Raw genomic sequence first — 19108 nt, 5'->3', positions numbered from 1 at the left:
AGAATGTTCAACGGACTTATCGGATTATCATACGAAACCAAACGATATAATACCAATTAAGACGACTTCATTAAATAATGCAAAACAATTGGAACAAATAACAAATAACATTTATTCTGTGGACACCTGCGAGGAATATGGTTCTATATGCACAACCGAAATTTGCGAAGAATGCTCAAAGGACTTATCAGATTATCATACGACATCAAAAGATATAATACCAATTCAGACAACTCCATTAAATACTGCAAAACAATTGGAAAAAATAACGAATATCTATCATTCCGTGTACACCTGCGAGGAATATGGTTCTATAAGCACAACCGAAATTTGCGAAGAATGTTCAAAGGAAACAGGTTTTACTCCTAAACCAAGTCTTATAATGCCAACGAAAATATCGATTGGCACAACCATTACTTCGGAGTCTTACTACAAATTCAGTACAGAGCCAACTGTGTTTACAGCTGCATATGCCTTTTCGAAGGAAGATTGTGATGAATGCTCAGATATTTTACAAATTTCTTCTATTTCACAATCACTTCCAGATACAACCCAATCCAATACTAAGACAAGTCAATCTTTTAAATGTAATATATGTTTTGAAGTGAGATCGCATTTAAATGTATTATCGAATTTAAATGAATTATGTAAAGAATGCAATATGACCACAGAATACATTGAAACAACCATTGAGCCACCCATAACATTCGATAAAACTATTCATACTCAAACACCTTTGACAATAGAAGCAGAATCTCAATCACAATTGAGTACTTCATCTTTTAGTACAACTATACTTTTGACAGAAACAGAATCTATATCGCAATTAAGTACTGCATCTAGTAGACCATCAACACTTTCGACAGAAAATGAATTTATATCACAGTTGAGTACTACAAGTAGTAGTCCAACTACACATTCGACAGAAACTGAATCTATATCACAATCAAGTACTGCATCCACAGTTTCGACAGAAACAGAATCTATATCACAATTGAGTACTACAAGTAGTAGTCCAACTACACTTTCGACAGAAACAGAATCTAAATCACAAATGAGTACTACATCTATTAGTCCAACTACTCTTTCGAAAGAAACAGAATCTATGTCACAATTGAGTACTGAATATAGTAGACCATCTACAATTTCGACAGAAACAGAATCTATGTCACAATTGAGTACTGCATCTAGTAGACCATCAACAATTTCGACAGAAACAGAATCTAAATCACATTTTAGTACTACAAGTAGTAGTCCAACTACACTTTCGACAGAAACTGAATCTATATCACAATCAAGTACTGCATCCACAGTTTCGACAGAAACAGAATCTATATCACAACTGAGCACTACAAGTAGTAGTCAGACTACACTTTCGACAGAAACAGAATCTATATCACAATTGAGTACTACAAGTAGTAGTCCAACTATACTTTCGACAGAAACAGAATCTATACCACATTTGAGTACTGCTTCCAGTAAACCATCTACACTTTCGAGAGAAACAGAATCTATATCACAATTAAGTACTGCATCCACAGTTTCGACAGAAACAGAATCTATATCACAACTGAGCAATACAAGTAGTAGTCAAACTACACTTTCGACAGAAACAGAATCTATATCACAATTGAGTACTACAAGTAGTAGTCCAACTACACTTTCGACAGAAACAGAATCTATATCACAGTTGAGTACTGAATATAGTAGACCATCTACACTTTCGACAGAAACAGAATCTATATCACAATTAAGTACAGCATCCACAGTTGCGACAGAAACAAAATCTATATCACAACTGAGTACTACAAGTAGTAGTCAAACTACACTTTCGACAGAAACAGAATCTATATCACAATTGAGTACTACAAGTAGTAGTCCAACTACACTTTCGACAGAAACAGAATCTATATCACAGTTGAGTACTGCATCTAGTAGACCATCTACACTTTCGACAGAAACAGAATCTATATCACAATTAAGTACTGCATCCACAGTTGCGACAGAAACAGAATCTATATCACAACTGAGTACTACAAGTAATAGTCCAACTACACTTTCGACAGAAAAAGAATCTATATCACAATTGAGTACTGCATCTAGTAGACCATCTACACTTTCGACAGAAACAGAATCCATATCACAATTAAGTACTGCATCCACAGTTTCGACAGAAACAGAATCTATATCACAACTGAGTACTACAAGTAATAGTCCAACTACACTTTCGACAGAAACAGAATCTATAACACAATTGAGTACTGCATTTAGTAGGCCATCTACACTTTCGACAGAAACAGAATCTATATCACAGTTGAGTACTGCATCTAGTAGACCATCTACACTTTTGACAGAAAATGAATCTACATCACAAATAAGTACTGCATCTACAGTTTCGACAGAAACAGAATCTATATCCCAATCAAGTACTGCATCCACAGTTTCGAAAGAAACGGAATCTATACCACAACTGAGTACTAAAAGTAGTAGTCAAACTACACTTTCGACAGCAACAGAATCTATATTACAGTTGAGTACTACAAGTAGTAGTCTAACTATATTTTCGACAGAAAGAGAATCTATATCACATTTGAGTACTGCTTCTAGAAGACCATCAATTCTTTCGACAGAAACAGAATCTATATCACACTTGAGTACTGCATCCACAGATTCGACACAAACAGAATCTATATCACAATTGAGTACCACAAGTAGTAGTCCAACTACACTTCCGACAGAAACAGAATCTATATCACAACTGAGTACAGCTTCTAGTAGACCACCTACACTTTCGACAGAAACAGAATCTATATCACAATTAAGTACTGCATCCACAGTTTCGACAAAAACAGAATCTATATCACAACTGAGTAGTACAAGTAGTAGTCCAACTACACTTTCGACAGAAACAGAATCTATATCACAACTGAGCACTACAAGTAGTAGTCAAACTACCCTTTTGACAGAAACAGAATCTATGACACAACTGAGTACTGCATCTAGTAGACCATCTACACTTTCGACAGAAACAGAATCTATATCACAGTTGAGTAGTAGTCCATCTATACTTTCGTCAGAAACAGAATCTATATCACATTTGAGTACTGCTTCTAGTAGACCATCTACACTTTCGACAGAAACAGAATCTATATCACAATTAAGTACTGCATTCACAGTTTCGACAGTAACAGAATCTATATCACAACTGAGCACTACAAGTAGTAGTCAAACTACCCTTTTGACAGAAACAGAATCTATGACACAACTGAGTACTGCATCTAGTAGACCATCTACACTTTCGACAGAAACAGAATCTATATCACAGTTGAGTAGTAGTCCATCTATACTTTCGTCAGAAACAGAATCTATATCACATTTGAGTACTGCTTCTAGTAGACCAACTACACTTTCGACAAAAACAGAATCCATATCACAATTGAGTACTGCATCTAGTAGACCATCTACACTTTCGACAGAAACAAAATCTATATCACAATTAAGTACTGCATCTACACTTTCGACAGAAACAGAATCTATATCACAACTGAGTACTGCTTCTAGTAGACCATCAATACTTTCGACAGTATCAGAGTCTATATCACAACTGAGTACTACAAGTAGTAGTCCAACTACACTTTCGACAGAAACAGAATCTATTTCACAATTAAGTACTGCATCCACAGTTTCGACAGAAACAGAATCTATACCACAACTTAGTACTACAAGTAGTAGTCAAACTACACTTTCGACAGAAACAGAATCTATATCACAATTGAGTACTACAAGTAGTAATCCAACTACACTTTCGACAGAAACAGAAAATATATCACAACTGAGTACTGCTTCTAGTACACCATCAATACTTTCGACAGTATCAGAATCTATATCACAACTGAGTAGTACAAGTAGTAGTCCAACTACACTTTCGACAGAAAAAGAATCTATATCACAATTGAGTACTGCATCTAGTAGACCATCTACACTTTCGACAGAAACTGAATCTATATCACAGTTGAGTACTGCATCTAGTAGACCATCTACACTTTCGACAGAAACAGAATCTATATCACAATTAAGTACTGCATCTATTAAACCATCTACACTTTCGACAGAAAAAGAATCTATATCACAGTTGAGTACTGCATCTAGTAGACCATTTCCACTTTCGACAGAAACAGAATCTATATCACAGTTGAGTACTACAAGTAGTAGTCCAAATACACTTTCGACAGAAACAAAATCAATATCACAATTAAGTACTGCATCTACACTTTCGACAGAAACAGAATCTATATCACAACTGAGTACTGCTTCTAGTAGACCATCAATACTTTCGACAGTATCAGAATCTATATCACAACTGAGTACTACAAGTAGTAGTCCAACTACACTTTCGACAGAAACAGAATCTATATCACAATTAAGTACTGCATCTATTAAATCATCTACACTTTCGACAGAAACAGAATCTATATCACATTTGAGTACTGCATCTAGTAGACCATCTACACTTTCGACAGAAACAGAATCTATATCACAGTTGAGTACTACAAGTAGTAGTCCAAATACACTTTCGACAGAAACAGAATCTATATCACATTTGAGTACTGCATCTAGTAGACCATCTACACTTTCGACAGAAACAGAATCTATATCACAATTAAGTACAGCATCCACAGTTTCGACAGAAACAGAATCTATATCACAACTGAGTACTACAAGTAGTAGTCAAACTACACTTTCGACAGAAACAGAATCTATATCACAATTGAGTACTGCATCTATTAAACCATCTACACTTTCGACAGAAAAAGAATCTATATCACAGTTGAGTACTGCATCTAGTAGACCATTTCCACTTTCGACAGAAACAGAATCTATATCACAGTTGAGTACTACAAGTAGTAGTCCAAATACACTTTCGACAGAAAAAGAATCTATATCACAATTAAGTACTGCATCCACAGTTTCGACAGAAACAGAATCTATGTCACAACTGAGTACTACAAGTAGTAGTCAAACTACACTTTCGACAGAAACAGAATCTATATCACAATTGAGTACTGCATCTATTAAACCATCTACACTTTCGACAGAAAAAGAATCTATATCACAGTTGAGTACTGCATCTAGTAGACCATTTCCACTTTCGACAGAAACAGAATCTATATCACAGTTAAGTACTACAAGTAGTAGTCCAAATACACTTTCGACAGAAACAAAATCTATATCACAATTAAGTACTGCATCTATTAAACCATCTACACTTTCGACAGAAACAGAATCTATATCACAACTGAGTACTGCTTCTAGTAGACCATCAATACTTTCGACAGTATCAGAATCTATATCACAACTGAGTACTACAAGTAGTAGTCCAACTACACTTTCGACAGAAACAGAATCTATATCACAATTAAGTACTGCATCTATTAAATCATCTACACTTTCGACAGAAAAAGAATCTATATCAAAGTTGAGTACTGCATCTAGTAGACCATCTACACTTTCGACAGAAACAGAATCTATATCACATTTGAGTACTGCATCTAGTAGACCATCTACACTTTCGACAGAAACAGAATCTATATCACAGTTGAGTACTACAAGTAGTAGTCCAAATACACTTTCGACAGAAACAGAATCTATATCACATTTGAGTACTGCATCTAGTAGACCATCTACACTTTCGACAGAAACAGAATCTATATCACAATTAAGTACTGCATCTACAGTTTCGACAGAAACAGCATCTATATCACAACTGAGTACTACAAGTAGTAGTCAAACTACACTTTCGACAGAAACAGAATCTATATCACAATTAAGTACTGCATCTATTAAACCATCTACACTTTCGACAGAAAAACAATCTACATCACAGTTGAGTACTGCATCTAGTAGACCATCTACACTTTCGACAGAAACAGAATCTATATCACATTTGAGTACTGCATCTAGTAGACCATCTACACTTTCGACAGAAACAGAATCTATATCACAGTTGAGTACTACAAGTAGTAGTCCAAATACACTTTCGACAGAAACAGAATCTATATCACATTTGAGTACTGCATCTAGTAGACCATCTACACTTTCGACAGAAACAGAATCTATATCACAATTAAGTACTGCATCCACAGTTTCGACAGAAACAGCATCTATATCACAACTGAGTACTACAAGTAGTAGTCCAACTACACATTCGACAGAAACAGAATCCATATTACAATTGAGTACTGCATCTAGTAGACCATCTTCACTTTCGACAGAAACAGAATCTATGCCGCAATTGAGTACTGCATCTAGTAGACCATCTACACTTTCGACAGAAACAGAATCTATATCACAATTAAGTACTGCATCCACAGTTTCGACAGAAACAGCATCTATATCACAACTGAGTACTACAAGTAGTAGTCCAACTACACTTTCGACAGAAACAGAATCTATATCACAGTTCAGTACTACAAGTAGTAGTCCAACTATACTTTCGACAGAAACAGAATCTATATCACAATTAAGTACTGCATCCACAGTTTCGACAGAAACAGAATCTATATCACAACTGAGTACTACAAGTAGTAGTCCAACTACACTTTCGACAGAAACAGAATCTATATCACAGTTCAGTACTACAAGTAGTAGTCCAACTATACTTTCGACAGAAACAGAATCTATATCACAACTGAGTACTACAAGTAGTAGTCAAACTACACTTTCGACAGAAACAGAATCTATATCACAATTGACTACTGCATCTAGTAAACCATCTACACTTTCGACAGAAAAAGAATCTATATCACAGATGAGTACTTCATCTAGTAGACCATCTACACTTTCGACAGAAACAGAATCTATATCACAATTAAGTTCAGCATCCACAGTTTCGACAGAAACAGAATCTATATCACAACTGAGTACTACAAGTAGTAGTCCAACTACACTTTCGACAGAAACAGAATCTATATCACATTTGAGTACTGCATCTAGTAGACCATCTACACTTTCGACAGAAACAGAATCTATATCACAATTAAGTTCAGCATCCACAGTTTCGACAGAAACAGAATCTATATCACAACTGAGTACTACAAGTAGTAGTCCAATTACACATTCGACAGAAACAGAATCCATATTACAATTGAGTACTGCATTTAGTAGACCATCTTCACTTTCGACAGAAACAGAATCTATGCCACAATTGAGTACTGCATCTAGTAGACCATCTATACTTTCGACAGAAACAGAATCTATATCACATTTGAGTACTGCATCTAGTAGACCATCTACACTTTCGACAGAAACAGAATCTATATCACATTTGAGTACTGCATCTAGTAGACCATCTATACTTTCGACAGAAACAGAATCTATATCACAGTTGAGTACTACAAGTAGTAGTCCAACTACACTTTCGACAGAAACAGAATCTATATCACAATTGAGTACTGCATCTATTAAACCATCTACACTTTCGACAGAAACACAATCTATGCCGCAATTGAGTACTGCATCTAGTAGACCATCTACACTTTCGACAGAAACAGAATCTATATCACAATTAAGTACTGCATCCACAGTTTCGACAGAAACAGCATCTATATCACAACTGAGTACTACAAGTAGTAGTCCAACTACACATTCGACAGAAACAGAATCCATATTACAATTGAGTACTGCATCTAGTAGACCATCTTCACTTTCGACAGAAACAGAATCTATGCCGCAATTGAGTACTGCATCTAGTAGACCATCTATTCTTTCGACAGAAACAGAATCTATATCACAATTAAGTACTGCATCCACAGTTTCGACAGAAACAGCATCTATATCACAACTGAGTACTACAAGTAGTAGTCCAACTACACTTTCGACAGAAACAGAATCTATATCACAGTTCAGTACTACAAGTAGTAGTCCAACTATACTTTCGACAGAAACAGAATCTATATCACAACTGAGTACTACAAGTAGTAGTCAAACTACACTTTCGACAGAAAGAGAATCTATATCACAATTGACTACTGCATCTAGTAAACCATCTACACTTTCGACAGAAAAAGAATCTATATCACAGTTGAGTACAGCATCTAGTAGACCATCTACACTTTCGACAGAAACAGAATCTATATCACAGTTGAGTACTACAAGTAGTAGTCCAAATACACTTTCGACAGAAACAGAATCTATATCACATTTGAGTACTGCATCCACAGTTTCGACAGAAACAGAATCTATATCACAACTGAGTACTACAAGTAGTAGTCCAACTACACATTCGACAGAAACAGAATCCATATTACAATTGAGTACTGCATCTAGTAGACCATCTTCACTTTCGACAGAAACAGAATCTATGCCACAATTGAGTACTGCATCTAGTAGACCATCTACACTTTCGACAGAAACAGATTCTATATCACAATTAAGTACTGCATCCACAGTTTCGACAGAAACAGAATCTATATCACAACTGAGTACTACAAGTAGTAGTCCAACTACACTTTCGACAGAAACAGAATCTATATCACAGTTCAGTACTACAAGTAGTAGTCCAACTATACTTTCGACAGAAACAGAATCTATATCACAATTGAGTACTGCATCTAGTAGAACATCTATTCTTTCGACAGAAACAGAATCTATATCACAATTAAGTACTGCATCCACACTTTCGACAGAAACAGAATCTATATCACAATTAAGTACTGCATCCACAGTTTCGACAGAAAGAGAATCTATACCGCAACTGATTACTACAAGTAGTAGTCAAACTTCACTTTCGACAGAAACAGAATCTATATCACAATTAAGTACTGCATCCACAGTTTCGACAAAAACAGAATCTATATCACAACTGAGTACTACAAGTAGTAGTCCAACTACCCTTTCGACAGAAGCAGAATCTATATCACAACTGAGTAGTACAAGTAGAAGTCCAACTACACTTTTGACAGAAAAAGAATCTATATCACACTTGAGTACTGCATCAAGTAGACCATCTTCACTTTCGACAAATACAGAATCTATATCTACAAGTAGTAGTCCAACTATACTTTCGACAGAAACAGAATCTATATCACAATTAAGTACTGCATCCACAGTTTCGACAAAAACAGAATCTATATCACAACTGAGTACTACAAGTAGTAGTCCAACTACACTTTCGACAGAAACAGAATCTATATCACAGTTCAGTACTACAAGTAGTAGTCCAACTATACTTTCGACAGAAACAGAATCTATATCACAATTAAGTACTGCATCCACAGTTTCGACAGAAACAGAATCTATATCACAACTGAGTACTACAAGTAGTAGTCCAACTACACATTCGACAGAAACAGAATCCATATTACAATTGAGTACTGCATTTAGTAGACCATCTTCACTTTCGACAGAAACAGAATCTATGCCACAATTGAGTACTGCATCTAGTAGACCATCTACACTTTCGACAGAAACAGATTCTATATCACAATTAAGTACTGCATCCACAGTTTCGACAGAAACAGAATCTATATCACAACTGAGTACTACAAGTAGTAGTCCAACTACACTTTCGACAGAAACAGAATCTATATCACAGTTCAGTACTACAAGTAGTAGTCCAACTATACTTTCGACAGAAACAGAATCTATATCACAACTGAGTACTACAAGTAGTAGTCCAACTACACTTTCGACAGAAACAGAATCTATATCACAGTTCAGTACTACAAGTAGTAGTCCAACTATACTTTCGACAGAAACAGAATCTATATCACAATTAAGTACTGCATCCACAGTTTCGACAGAAACAGAATCTATATCACAACTGAGTACTACAAGTAGTAGTCCAACTACACATTCGACAGAAACAGAATCCATATTACAATTGAGTACTGCATTTAGTAGACCATCTTCACTTTCGACAGAAACAGAATCTATGCCACAATTGAGTACTGCATCTAGTAGACCATCTACACTTTCGACAGAAACAGATTCTATATCACAATTAAGTACTGCATCCACAGTTTCGACAGAAACAGAATCTATATCACAACTGAGTACTACAAGTAGTAGTCCAACTACACTTTCGACAGAAACAGAATCTATATCACAGTTCAGTACTACAAGTAGTAGTCCAACTATACTTTCGACAGAAACAGAATCTATATCACAGTTGAGTACTGTATCTAGTAGACCATCTACATTTTCGACAGAAACAGAATCTATATCACAATTAAGTACTGCATCCACAGTTTCGACAGAAACAGCATCTATATCACAACTGAGTACTACAAGTAGTAGTCCAACTACACTTTCGACAGAAACAGAATCTATATCACATTTGAGTACTGCATCAGAAACTGCATTGAGTACTGCATTCGAAACAGAATCTATACCACAACTGAGTACTACAAGTAGTAGTCAAACTTCACTTTCGACAGAAACAGAATCTATATCACAACTGAGTACTACAAGTAGTAGTCCAACTACACTTTCGACAGAAACAGAATCTATATCACAATTAAGTACTGCATCTATTAAACCATCTACACTTTCGACAGAAAAAGAATCTATATCACAGTTGAGTACTGCATCTAGTAGACCATCTACACGTTCGACAGAAACAGAATCTATATCACAATTAAGTACTGCATCCACAGTTTCGACAGAAACAGAATCTATATCACAACTGAGTACTACAAGTAGTAGTCCAACTACACTTTCGACAGAAACAGAATCTATATCACAGTTCAGTACTACAAGTAGTAGTCCAACTATACTTTCGACAGAAACAGAATCTATATCACAATTAAGTACTGCATCCACAGTTTCGACAGAAACAGAATCTATATCACAACTGAGTACTACAAGTAGTAGTCCAACTACACATTCGACAGAAACAGAATCCATATTACAATTGAGTACTGCATTTAGTAGACCATCTTCACTTTCGACAGAAACAGAATCTATGCCACAATTGAGTACTGCATCTAGTAGACCATCTACACTTTCGACAGAAACAGAATCTATATCACAATTGAGTACTGCATCTATTAAACCATCTACACTTTCGACAGAAAAAGAATCTATATCACAGTTGAGTACTGCATCTAGTAGACCATCTTCACTTTCGACAGAAACAGAATCTATATCACAACTGATTACTACAAGTAGTAGTCCAACTACACATTCGACAGAAACAGAATCCATATTACAATTGAGTACTGCATCAGAAACTGCATTGAGTACTGCATTCGAAACAGAATCTATACCACCACTGAGTACTACAAGTAGTAGTCAAACTTCACTTTCGACAGAAACAGAATCTATATCACAATTGAGTACTGCATCTATTAAACCATCTACACTTTCGACAGAAAAAGAATCTATATCACAGTTGAGTACTGCATCTAGTAGACCATCTTCACTTTCGACAGAAACAGAATCTATGCCGCAATTGAGTACTGCATCTAGTAGACCATCTACACTTTGGACAGAAACAGAATCTATATCACAATTAAGTACTGCATCCACAGTTTCGACAGAAACAGCATCTATATCACAACTGAGTACTACAAGTAGTAGTCCAACTACACTTTCAACAGAAACAGAATCTATATCACATTTGAGTACTGCATCAGAAACTGCATTGAGTACTGCATTCGAAACAGAATCTATACCACAACTGAGTACTACAAGTAGTAGTCAAACTTCACTTTCGACAGAAACAGAATCTATATCACAACTGAGTACTACAAGTAGTAGTCCAACTACACTTTCGACAGAAACAGAATCTATATCACAGTTCAGTACTACAAGTAGTAGTCCAACTATACTTTCGACAGAAACAGAATCTATATCACAACTGAGTACTACAAGTAGTAGTCAAACTACACTTTCGACAGAAACAGAATCTATATCACAATTGAGTACTGCATCTATTAAACCATCTACACTTTCGACAGAAAAAGAATCTATTTCACAGTTGAGTACTGAATCTAGTAGACCATCTACACTTTCGACAGAAACAGAATCTATATCACAATTAAGTACTGCATCCACAGTTTCGACAGAAACAGAATCTATATCACAACTGAGTACTACAAGTAGTAGTCCAACTACACATTCGACAGAAAATGAATCCATATTACAATTGAGTACTGCATCTAGTAGACCATCTTCACTTTCGACAGAAACAGAATCTATGCCGCAATTGAGTACTGCATCTAGTAGACCATCTACACTTTCGACAGAAACAGAATCTATATCACAATTAAGTACAGCATTTACAGTTTCGACAGAAACAGAATCTATATCACAACTGAGTACTACAAGTAGTAGTCCAACTACACTTTCGACAGAAACAGAATCTATATCACAGTTCAGTACTACAAGTAGTAGTCCAACTATACTTTCGACAGAAACAGAATCTATATCACAATTAAGTACTGCATCCACAGTTTCGACAGAAACAGAATCTATATCACAACTGAGTACTACAAGTAGTAGTCCAACTACACTTTCGACAGAAACAGAATCTATATCACAGTTCAGTACTACAAGTAGTAGTCCAACTATACTTTCGACAGAAACAGAATCTATATCACAATTAAGTACTGCATCCACAGTTTCGACAGAAACAGAATCTATATCACAACTGAGTACTACAAGTAGTAGTCCAACTACACATTCGACAGAAACAGAATCCATATTACAATTGAGTACTGCATTTAGTAGACCATCTTCACTTTCGACAGAAACAGAATCTATGCCACAATTGAGTACTGCATCTAGTAGACCATCTACACTTTCGACAGAAACAGATTCTATATCACAATTAAGTACTGCATCCACAGTTTCGACAGAAACAGAATCTATATCACAACTGAGTACTACAAGTAGTAGTCCAACTACACTTTCGACAGAAACAGAATCTATATCACAGTTCAGTACTACAAGTAGTAGTCCAACTATACTTTCGACAGAAACAGAATCTATATCACAACTGAGTACTACAAGTAGTAGTCAAACTACACTTTCGACAGAAACAGAATCTATATCACAATTGAGTACTGCATCTATTAAACCATCTACACTTTCGACAGAAAAAGAATCTATATCACAGTTGAGTACTGCATCTAGTAGACCATCTACACTTTCGACAGAAACAGAATCTATATCACAATTAAGTACTGCATCCACTGTTTCGACAGAAACAGAATCTATATCACAACTGAGTACTACAAGTAGTAGTCCAACTACACATTCGACAGAAACAGAATCCATATTACAATTGAGTACTGCATCTAGTAGACCATCTTCACTTTCGACAGAAACAGAATCTATGCCGCAATTGAGTACTGCATCTAGTAGACCATCTACACTTTCGACAGAAACAGAATCTATATCACAATTAAGTACTGCATCCACAGTTTCGACAGAAACAGAATCTATATCACAACTGAGTACTACAAGTAGTAGTCCAACTACACATTCGACAGAAAATGAATCCATATTACAATTGAGTACTGCATCTAGTAGACCATCTTCACTTTCGACAGAAACAGAATCTATGCCGCAATTGAGTACTGCATCTAGTAGACCATCTACACTTTCGACAGAAACAGAATCTATATCACAATTAAGTACAGCATTTACAGTTTCGACAGAAACAGAATCTATATCACAACTGAGTACTACAAGTAGTAGTCCAACTACACTTTCGACAGAAACAGAATCTATATCACAGTTCAGTACTACAAGTAGTAGTCCAACTATACTTTCGACAGAAACAGAATCTATATCACAATTAAGTACTGCATCCACAGTTTCGACAGAAACAGAATCTATATCACAACTGAGTACTACAAGTAGTAGTCCAACTACACTTTCGACAGAAACAGAATCTATATCACATTTGAGTACTGCATCAGAAACTGCATTGAGTACTGCATTCGAAACAGAATCTATACCACAACTGAGTACTACAAGTAGTAGTCAAACTTCACTTTCGACAGAAACAGAATCTATATCACAATTGAGTACTACAAGTAGTAGTCCAACTACACTTTCGACACAAACAGAATCTATATCACAACTGAGTACTACAAGTAGTAGTCCAACTACACATTCGACAGAAAATGAATCCATATTACAATTGAGTACTGCATCTAGTAGACCATCTTCACTTTCGACAGAAACAGAATCTATGCCGCAATTGAGTACTGCATCTAGTAGACCATCTACACTTTCGACAGAAACAGAATCTATATCACAATTAAGTACAGCATTTACAGTTTCGACAGAAACAGAATCTATATCACAACTGAGTACTACAAGTAGTAGTCCAACTACACTTTCGACAGAAACAGAATCTATATCACATTTGAGTACTGCATCAGAAACTGCATTGAGTACTGCATTCGAAACAGAATCTATACCACAACTGAGTACTACAAGTAGTAGTCAAACTTCACTTTCGACAGAAACAGAATCTATATCACAATTGAGTACTACAAGTAGTAGTCCAACTACACTTTCGACACAAACAGAATCTATATCACAATTGAGTACTACAAGTAGTAGTCCAACTACCTTTTCGACAGAAGCAGAATCTATATCACAACTGAGTAGTACAAGTAGTAGTCCAACTACACTTTCGACAGAAACAGAATCTATATCACAACTGAGTACTACAAGTAGTAGTCCAACTACACTTTCGACAGAAACAGAATCTATATCACATTTGAGTACTGCATCAGAAACTGCATTGAGTACTGCATTCGAAACAGAATCTATACCACAACTGAGTACTACAAGTAGTAGTCAAACTTCACTTTCGACAGAAACAGAATCTATATCACAACTGAGTACTACAAGTAGTAGTCCAACTACACATTCGACAGAAACAGAATCCATATTACAACTGAGTACTGCATTTAGTAGACCATCTTCACTTTCGACAGAAACAGAATCTATGCCACAATTGAGTACTGCATCTAGTAGACCATCTACACTTTCGACAGAAACAGAATCTATATCACAATTAAGTACTGCATCCACAGTTTCGACAGAAACAGAATCTATATCACAACTGAGTACTACAAGTAGTAGTCCAACTACACTTTCGACAGAAACAGAATCCATATCACAATTGAGTACTGCATCTATTAAACCATCTACACTTTCGACAGAAAAAGAATCTATATCACAGTTGAGTACTGCATCTAGTAGACCATCTACACTTTCGACAGAAACAGAATCTATATCACAATTAAGTACTGCATCCACTGTTTCGACAGAAACAGAATCTATATCACAACTGAGTACTACAAGTAGTAGTCCAACTACACATTCGACAGAAACAGAATCCATATTACAATTGAGTACTGCATCTAGTAGACCATCTTCACTTTCGACAGAAACAGAATCTATGCCGCAATTGAGTACTGCATCTAGTAGACCATCTACACTTTCGACAGAAACAGAATCTATATTACAATTAAGTACTGCATCCACAGTTTCGACAGAAACAGAATCTATATCACAACTGAGTACTACAAGTAGTAGTCCAATTACACTTTCGACAGAAACAGAATCTATATCACAATTGAGTACTGCATCTATTAAACCATCTACACTTTCGACAGAAAAAGAATCTATATCACAGTTGAGTACTGCATCTAGTAGACCATCTACACTTTCGACAGAAACAGAATCTATATCACAATTAAGTACTGCATCCACAGTTTCGACAGAAACAGAATCTATATCACAACTGAGTACTACAAGTAGTAGTCAAACTACACTTTCGACAGAAACAGAATCTATATCACAATTGAGTACTGCATCTATTAAACCATCTACACTTTCGACAGAAAAAGAATCTATATCACAGTTGAGTACTGCATCTAGTAGACCATCTACACTTTCGACAGAAACAGAATCTATATCACAATTAAGTACTGCATCCACAGTTTCGACAGAAACAGAATCTATATCACAACTGAGTACTATAAGTAGTAGTCAAACTACACTTTCGACAGAAACAGAATCTATATCACAATTGAGTACTGCATCTAGTAGACCATCTTCACTTTCGACAGAAACAGAATCTATGCCGCAATTGAGTACTGCATCTAGTAGACCATCTACACTTTCGACAGAAACAGAATCTATATCACAATTAAGTACTGCATCCACAGTTTCGACAGAAACAGAATCTATATCACAACTGAGTACTACAAGTAGTAGTCAAACTACACTTTCGACAGAAACAGAATCTATATCACAATTGAGTACTGCATCTATTAAACCATCTACACTTTCAACAGAAAAAGAATCTATATCACAGTTGAGTACTGCATCTAGTAGACCATCTACACTTTCGACAGAAACAGAATCTATATCACAACTGAGTACTACAAGTAGTAGTCCAACTACACATTCGACAGAAACAGAATCCATATTACAATTGAGTACTGCATTTAGCAGACCATCTTCACTGTCGACAGAAACAGAATCTATGCCACAATTGAGTACTGCATCTAGTAGACCATCTACACTTTCGACAGAAACAGAATCTATATCACAATTAAGTACTGCATCCACAGTTTCGACAGAAACAGCATCTATATCACAACTGAGTACTACAAGTAGTAGTCCAACTACACTTTCGACAGAAACAGAATCTATATCACATTTGAGTACTGCATCAGAAACTGCATTGAGTACTGCATTCGAAACAGAATCTATACCACAACTGAGTACTACAAGTAGTAGTCAAACTTCACTTTCGACAGAAACAGAATCTATATCACAACTGAGTACTACAAGTAGTAGTCCAACTACACATTCGACAGAAACAGAATCCATATTACAATTGAGTACTGCATTTAGTAGACCATCTTCACTTTCGACAGAAACAGAATCTATGCCACAATTGAGTACTGCATCTAGTAGACCATCTACACTTTCGACAGAAACAGAATCTATATCACAATTAAGTACTGCATCCACAGTTTCGACAGAAACAGAATCTATATCACAACTGAGTACTACAAGTAGTAGTCCAACTACACTTTCGACAGAAACAGAATCCATATCACAATTGAGTACTGCATCTAGTAGACCATCTACACTTTCGACAGAAACGGAATCTATATCACAGTTGAGTACTACAAGTAGTAGTCCAAATACACTTTCGACAGAAACAGAATCTATATCACAATTAAGTACTGCATCCACAGTTTCGACAGAAACAGAATCTACATCACAACTGAGTAGTACAAGTAGTAGTCCAACTACACTTTCGACAGAAACAGAATCTATATCACAATTAAGTACTGCATCCACAGTTTCGACAGAAACAGAATCTATACCACAACTGAGTAGTACAAGTAGTAGTCAAACTACACTTTCGACAGAAACAGAATCCATATCACAATTGAGTACTGCATCTAGTAGACCATCTACACTTTCGACAGAAACGGAATCTATATCACAGTTGAGTACTGCATCTAGTAGACCATCTACACTTTCGACAGAAACAGAATCTATATCACAATTAAGTACTGCATCCACAGTTTCGACAGAAACAGAATCTATATCACAGTTGAGTACTACAAGTAGTAGTCCAAATACACTTTCGACAGAAACAGAATCTATATCACAATTAAGTACTGCATCCACAGTTTCGACAGAAACAGAATCTACATCACAACTGAGTAGTACAAGTAGTAGTCCAACTACACTTCCGACAGAAACAGAATCTATATCACAATTGAGTACTACAAGTAGTAGTCCAACTACACTTTCGACAGAAACAGAATCCATATTACAATTGAGTACTGCATTTAGTAGACCATCTTCACTTTCGACAGAAACAGAATCTATGCCGCAATTGAGTACTGCATCTAGTAGACCATCTACACTTTCAACAGAAACAGAATCTATATCACAATTAAGTACTGCATCCACAGTTTCGACAGAAACAGAATCTATACCACAACTGAGTAGTACAAGTAGTAGTCAAACTACACTTTCGACAGAAACAGAATCCATATCACAATTGAGTACTGCATCTAGTAGACCATCTACACTTTCGACAGAAACGGAATCTATATCACAATTAAGTACTGCATCCACAGTTTCGACAGAAACAGAATCTACATCACAACTGAGTAGTACAAGTAGTAGTCCAACTACACTTTCGACAGAAACAGAATCTATATCACAATTAAGTACTGCATCCACAGTTTCGACAGAAACAGAATCTATACCACAACTGAGTAGTACAAGTAGTAGTCAAACTACACTTTCGACAGAAACAGAATCCATATCACAATTGAGTACTGCATCTAGTAGACCATCTACACTTTCGACAGAAACGGAATCTATATCACAGTTGAGTACTGCATCTAGTAGACCATCTACACTTTCGACAGAAACAGAATCTATATCACAATTAAGTACTGCATCCACAGTTTCGACAGAAACAGAATCTACATCACAACTGAGTAGTACAAGTAGTAGTCCAACTACACTTTCGACAGAAACAGAATCTATATCACAATTAAGTACTGCATCCACAGTTTCGACAGAAACAGAATCTATACCACAACTGAGTAGTACAAGTAGTAGTCAAACTACACTTTCGACAGAAACAGAATCCATATCACAATTGAGTACTGCATCTAGTAGACCATCTACACTTTCGACAGAAACGGAATCTATATCACAGTTGAGTACTACAAGTAGTAGTCCAAATACACTTTCGACAGAAACAGAATCTATATCACAATTAAGTACTGCATCCACAGTTTCGACAGAAACAGAATCTACATCACAACTGAGTAGTACAAGTAGTAGTCCAAATACACTTTCGACAGAAACAGAATCTATATCACAATTAAGTACTGCATCCACAGTTTCGACAGAAACAGAATCTATACCACAACTGAGTAGTACAAGTAGTAGTCAAACTACACTTTCGACAGAAACAGAATCCATATCACAATTGAGTACTGCATCTAGTAGACCATCTACACTTTCGACAGAAACGGAATCTATATCACAATTGAGTACTACAAGTAGTAGTCCAAATACACTTTCG

Source organism: Drosophila eugracilis, unplaced genomic scaffold (genome assembly GCF_018153835.1).
Source record: "Drosophila eugracilis isolate 14026-0451.02 unplaced genomic scaffold, ASM1815383v1 contig_2153, whole genome shotgun sequence".
NCBI classification, from domain to species: domain Eukaryota; kingdom Metazoa; phylum Arthropoda; class Insecta; order Diptera; family Drosophilidae; genus Drosophila; species Drosophila eugracilis.
Note: the sequence above shows the minus strand (reverse complement) of the source record.